This window comes from Podarcis vaucheri (assembly GCF_965113315.1).
Source record: "Podarcis vaucheri genome assembly, chromosome: 8".
Lineage (NCBI taxonomy): Eukaryota > Metazoa > Chordata > Lepidosauria > Squamata > Lacertidae > Podarcis > Podarcis vaucheri.
The window spans coordinates 9406107-9413218 of record NC_138766.1 but is presented as its reverse complement, the minus strand read 5'-3'; positions in this window follow the sequence as shown (position 1 = coordinate 9413218).

Below are 7112 nucleotides of genomic sequence, written 5' to 3'. Positions count from 1 at the left end.
TCATGCTCTTATGTACAAGCAATCATTTTCCCACAAAAAGGTTGGGAAACACTGCATTATAGGAAAGCTTTTCGGAAAGTCGAGAAAGGAGGGCTCACTGATAACATTGCAGTTTTTTCTGCAAAGATGGCCCAGAATTTTGAACTGTGGCTTGCAGCCGAGGGGGCTCAGGATGCGAAGGAGATCAAGCAGCTCCTTCTGATTGAACAACTGATGCGTTCCCTGTCCCCAGAAATTGCCAGTTTGGTTGCAGACCAAAAGCCAAGAACGCTGGCGGAAGCCACCGCCCTTGCTGAGTCCTTTAGGGTTAACCGCGCCCACTGGGCTAATAAGGGGGTGAGCAATGTGAACAAACTTACAACTGGGTCGGGAAGATCCGCCCCCCCATCAAGGAACCTAGCAGAGGTTTCCCTACACCTGCCAAAGACTTTGTTGCAGCAGGAGGGGAGCGATCTAAAATGTCCCCAACTTCTGGACTGTGTTTCTTTTGCAAAAAACCGGGACACGTGAAAGCAGCTTGTCCCCAGTTGGGTAACACAAAGCCTCCCATTCTGACTTCCACCCCTGCGGTGCGTTTGATTCAGCAGCAGGAGGAGGACTGGGAAGAGGAGGAACAAAAAGCTCCTGGATGGGAAGGGTGTGGCAGCTCCTGATGCTATGGCTCCTGGAACAGCTGGTGCCACTTCTAATGCTGTTACAGTGGGACCTGTGGGTACTGGTGCTGGTCCAAATGCGCCTCACGTGAAGTGGGCTATTTTGAAGTTTACAGCGCCCATTGAAGTCAACGGAATTGCTGTGAGCTCTTTTAGAGACACTGGATCTGATATTACCAGTGTGTCCCGTGATCTGGTTATGCCTATACAAGTGCAGGATAAACCCATGAAAATTAGTCCCTATGGGGTGGAAGAGATTTTCCAACCTACGGCTATTATTCCAATTTCGTATATGGGTTTTCAAGGAAAAATGTTGGTTATAGTGCATGACCCCAAGATGTGTAAGAGTCCTGTCCTGGTTGGTAATGACTTGGGATACCGGGTTTCCCAGCAACAACGTACAACAAACATTTGTTCCATCAAGGTTTCACCCACCCAGGTACAGGGAATGGAGAACTGGGGAACAACATCCCAAATTTTGAGGGTTGAGGAGAACCTTGTCATGGATAGGGAGGATGGAAGTTTGGCGCCTGATACTATAACTCCCAAAACTACTGAGACTGTTGGGACTGTAACACCTGAGGAATTGGTTGGGAGGAGGGTTGGCTTGATACGTACTGCCACTCCTTGTGTTAATGGGGCCTGCTCAGCGTCTGACGTAATCCCCAGGGTTCATCGAGTTGTTGTGCCTTCTTTTCAAAGTATGGACTCTGTTACTGTGACTTTACCAAAAGACTCAGTTTTGTCCCAATGGAACCAGCCTGACTTCCAGAAGAGTAATCATGGTTGTGGAAATTTAATTCCCCAACCTGCAACTGCTGATTTGTTTACCTCCAAGGGTTGTATGGGGGATTCTTTTGTTCCAGTTCTTGAACCCTAAGTTAGTGAAACTTTTATTTTGGGGGGAAATGTTTTGAGATCTGCAGTTCCAATACAGCCGCTTGCAGCAAACCCCCTAGTAACACAGACTGTAAACCATGCAAGCGTTCCCTGTCAGCCAAAAGCTGAGAGGCAAGCAGAAGGAGGGGAGTCAGTCTGACTCAGTCAAGCTGCTGTAGGAAGTTTTAATTTTTTTGGTCATTCTCTCCTAGGTTGCCGAGAAGCTGCAGAAACTCCCCCTTGTGAGACTGAGTTTGTTTCTGTTGTGACTAACAAAGAACTTCTTTGCCCACAGCTCAAGGACTTTAAAGACCCTGATGATGTGTTTATTGCTTTTCAAAAGAAGTTTTGTAATGCAAATGTTTGTGTAAAGAAGAAAGTGAACTTGGTGGGTCTTTTACAGAATTTCAGTCCTAGGAAACAGCATGATGATGTTATGAGCCAAAATGTTTTCAGGTTTGCTTGGAATTCCATTTTGCCCAATCCCTATGTTCAAAATCTGTTGGGTATGTCTAGAGGAAACTGGGAGGGATTGGAAGAAGTTAAGTTGATTTTTTCTGATTTGTGGCCAAAACGCCTTAAGCATGTGCAGAGTGTCTTGGCCCGTTTGCAAGATCCAAACCTGACCGGGAAGAGACATAAATGTCAGTTTGCTCAAGGAGAAGTGGTATATTTGGGATTTAGAGTGGGGTCAGGGAGCATCAAAACTTTGGAGGCTAAGGTGCAATGCGTTCAAGAGTGGCCCTGCCCTGTGGTGAGAAAAGATGTGCAGTCCTTCATAGGGCTGGTAAATTATTGCCGGAGGTTCATCAATCACCTCTCAATTTTGGCAGCTCCTCTCACTAACCTTTGCAATAAATCCTTGCCAGTTAAGATAGAATGGACTGAGGAGTGTCAAAGAGCTTTTGATTTGTTAAAACGTGCCCTGGTGAGCAATCAAGTCATGTTGGCCCCAGATCAGAGACGACCGTTTTTTTTTATCATATTTTTTATTTGCTTTTTTCCAGGTACCAAATTCAAATACATCATCGTCCATAGCACAACAAAAGCACTCCTACAGAAAGAGAAGAGAAAAGCCAAGAAAGAAAACATTCATCCTTCCAAAACATTATTCATAATCTACTGGACTTCCCCACATCTTCCACACCCTGCATTCTTTACAATAAAATAACAGCAAATTATAACCTTGTTTGATGTGTTTTTTATACTTTCATTCAATTATAATTTAAGTTTAGAATATTTATTGTTAAATCACCTATTATTTCCCGTCGATCCTAAAAAAAGTTTTACTCTAAACTTTGGTCTTTTCATAGTTATAACTTAATTTCCACCATTCTTAAATTTTATTTGCTAAAGCTAAATCTTCAAAAAACTTAGCAAATTCTCAACATTCATACAACTTATAGTGTTTTTGTAAATAGTCCTTAAATTTCTTCCAGTCCTCTTCTATTGTTTCTTCACTCAGATCCCGGATTCTGCCAGTCATTTCAGCCAATTCCATATAGTCCATCAGTTGCGTGTGCCACTCTTCCAGCGTGGGTAACTCCTGTGACTTCCAATGTTTGGCAATAAGAATTCTTGCTGCTGTAGTTGCATATAAGAAAAAGGTTCTATCCTTCTTTATCACTCTCTGACCGACTATGCCCAGGAGGAAGGCCTCTGGTTTCTTGTGGAAGGTATACTTAAATACCTTTTTTAATTCATTATAAATCATTTCCCAGAAGGCCTTCACCCTCGGGCATGTCCACCAGAGGTGAAAGAACGTTCCTTCAGCCTCCTTACATTTCCAACATTTATTGTCAGACAGATGGTATATCTTTGCCAGCTTGACTGGGGTCATGTACCACCTGTATATCATTTTCATAATGTTTTCTTTCAAGGCATTACATGCCGTGAATTTAATGCCGGTGGCAGAGACGACCGTTTAAAGTGCAAACTGATGCCAGTCAGACTGGATTGGGGGCCGTTTTGCTTCAAGAAGATGAAAAAGGAAATTGGCGTCCTGTGGTTTATCTGAGTAAGAAATTGATAACCAGGGAACAAAATTATTCCGCCATCGAAAAAGAGTGTTTTGCTTTGGTCTGGGCTCTGACCAAATTGCGTCCTTATCTGTGGGGTAACTCCTTTGAAGTTCAAACTGATCACTCTCCACTGTGTTGGTTGGAAAGAGTAAAAAATTCTAACCAGAAACTGGCTAGATGGAGCATGGCCCTACAAGATTTCCAGTTTAAGGTCACTCATATTGCTGGAAAAGATAATGTGGTTGCTGACACCCTGTCTAGGATGTACCAATCTGTTAAATGAAGTATGGATATGTATTCTGCCTGCATCTTCTGCTGAGAAATTGTCCTGGAACTGTGTAAATATTGGATTAGGGGGGTGCTGCTAGTATATGTGTTTGAAGCTGCTAGGACCCCCTGGACCGGAAAATCTACCTCAGTGTAAATAGTTGGGATGGAATTACGGGACTTAACCCTGTTATTCCATCTAGAGGGGAGGGTGTAGTAAAGTTGTAACTGTTTAGAAAATCATTCCTTGGTCAAGTAAAAGAGTGTGGCCTTGTGGGTATTTCATCAGCCGCAAGGACCCTGGGAAAGGGAGTTGTGTTTCTTTAAACTCTAGAAACTCTGGCTCCCTGATGTGAGAGGTTTATGGGAAGAAAGGAATCCTCGCTTTAATGAAAGGCCTGACACCTGGGTTTGGGAGTGTGAACCTTCCCCCCCCCCTCAGTGAGGTTATCTGTCCTTAAAGTGCTTGGGAATGGGGATCTGGTTAATTTCCACAGATGGGAGGAAGATTCTTTGATTGGGGTTCAAACCTAAAATTGACCCAGCTGCAAAAGAGTAAATTGGACAATTAGGACTTATGATTGGCTAGAAAGTTACGACGCCAAGTAAGAATTGTAAATAAAAAGATCAAGGAATTGTTTGAGAGTTGCTCTCTGCCATTGCTCTGCAACTGCAAAGATGCCCGGCTGTAACATCCACCTAATAGCCGTCTGTTTCGTCTTTTGAAATGGAAATCTTCAAACAACTTCAATACGCAGATGCTTGAAAAGACTTTGACTATCCTAACTGTGTGTCTTTGTGAGTATGTAAAGTTAGTTAGACTTTATAATGTTCTTATTTTCTTTGCTTGTAAGTTTCATAAGATGTGCCTGTTGTTTTCAACATGCTTCTGTTATTCTTTTAAAATAAATAAGCCTTCCGCTTAGTTACGCTCTACCGTAAGAGTTTCTGTCTGCAAGTCTGTGGATTCAGCTTGTGGAGGGGGGGAATTGCCAGGTTAACGGGACACACCCTTCTCCCTGGGTTGTGGCTCTGGGTTCCCCTGAACAAAGGGAGTGGTGGCAGCCCTACCGGTGTGATTTTGGCCTGTCTTTCTGAAAAAAGTAAACCTCCGCCAGCCAGTCTGCTCAAGAAACCTGTTCTGGCCGGGGGAGCAAAGACAGGTGAGGGAGGGGCAGATGGGGGCGAAGACTTTACTACAAGTACATTCAGTATTGCTTTCATTTTATGGATCAAGGGCCTCGTTAGATAGTGAAATTCATGTTAAATTGCTGTTTTAGGGGTTGTGGAATGGATTTATCCGTTTTGCATTACTTTCTGTGGAGAAGTGTGCCTTGGTTTTGGAACGCTTTGGGTTTTTTTTAATTCATAATTTTTTATTCATATTTGCACATATATACAGGAAAAAATAAACAAAAAATCCACCACATACCTTTATACAAATAATATCCACTTCACAAATCATAAATAAAATACATAACTGACTTAGTCTCAACTGAATGGAACGCTTTGGTTTTGGAACGGACTTCTGGAACGGATTTTGAGAGCCAAGGTGCCACTGTACTCTTGCCATTTTTATGGATGTTTATTGTTGGCTCACAGATAGTTGCGCTGCTGATATTATCTTGTGTCAAATTTGTTATGGGGGACAGAACCTCAGATGTATACTCATTTGCATAGATTTTGGGGGAGCCCCCCTCCCCGCACCTTCACTATGCCCATGACTACAGCAATTACAGCCCCCGTAATCTCAACTCTTTCCCCAATCTTCAGGAGGGTGCACCCTTTTCCTAACCAGAATGGGCAACAACCACCATGCACAAAAGGGAATCATCAGCATGGTTTTTTTTGTGTGTGTGTCTTTTTTTAGAAGTGCAAAGGGGGGGGGAAGTGATGTGGAAACCCCTCCGCGATGTGCACCCCCACAAGACCCTGGGCTAATGGTGAGATATGGGCATGTTCAGTGACCCAACGACCTCCTTTTGCAGACCTAAGCAAATCTGGGCAACGGGAGTGCAAAGTTTTCAGAAAAGGGGGTGCAGACCCCCCCAAAAAACCTAGCCTACTGAATCAGAAGAATCAGTATTTACATCAGCCACTGAGCCATAGCCATACAATAAAATAAAACGTACTGAAGATAGAGGTAAAAACTTAACAATAGAAAGTACATTGGGGGGGGGAGGGTTCAATAATCAAATAGTAGATCTAATTCTAATTCTAACCTTGCAGTTTTTGCTGTCACCTGATCACCCTGATCTGCTAAAAGACAGGACACAGGAGGGAACGGTTGAGTAACCCGGCACAAACAATAATACAGTGGTACCTCTAGATGCGAACAGGGATCCGTTCCAGAGCCCCGTTCGCATCTAGAAGCAAACGTAACCCGCGTCCGTGCGTCTGCGGGTCACGTTTAGGCGCTTCTGGGCATGACGTCATTTTGAGCGTCTGCGCATGCCACGGAGCGCAACTCGAAGCACATTCAACCCGAGGTATGACTGTAGAGGAGTAAAGGGACCCCTGACCATTAAGTCCAGTCGTGACCGACTCTGGGGTTGCGGCGCTCATCTCGCTTTATTGGCCAAGGGAGCTGGCGTTTGTCCGCAGACAGCTTCTGGGTCATGTGGCCAGCATGACTAAGCCGCTTCTGCCTAACCAGAGCAGCGCATGGAAACACCATTTACCTTCCCGCTGGAGCGGTACCTATTTATCTACTTGCACTTTGATGTGCTTTTGAACTGCTAGGTTGGCAGGAGCAGGGACCGAGCAACGGGAGCTCACCCCGTCGCGGGAATTCGAACCGCCAACCTTCGGATCGGCAAGTCCTAGGCTCTGTGGTTTAACCCACAGCGCCACCCGCGTCCCAGTAGAGAAGTAATAACCTCAAATATTTATAAATACAGTGGTACCTCGGGTTAAGTACTTAATTCGTTTTGGAGGTCCGTTCTTAACCTGAAACTGTTCTTAACCTGAAGCACCACTTTAGCTAATGGGGCCTCCTGCTGCCACCTTGCTGCCGGAGCGCGATTTCTGTTCTCATCCTGAAGCAAAGTTCTTAACCCGAGGTACTATTTCTGGGTTAGCGGAGTCTGTAACCTGAAGCGTCTGTAACCCGAGGTACCACTGTCATAACAACGTGAGGCAAGCGCACCTTTCCCCCCCCCCAAAAAGACCCCGGGCCTAACGCTGAATTCTGTGCATGCTCCGCGCCCCCTTTGCGGGGTGCAGCGCGCGCCGCGCCTTCCACGGCGGCGCGCTCCGGCCGGGCTCGCGCGCGCGCGCGCGCCCCGCCCGC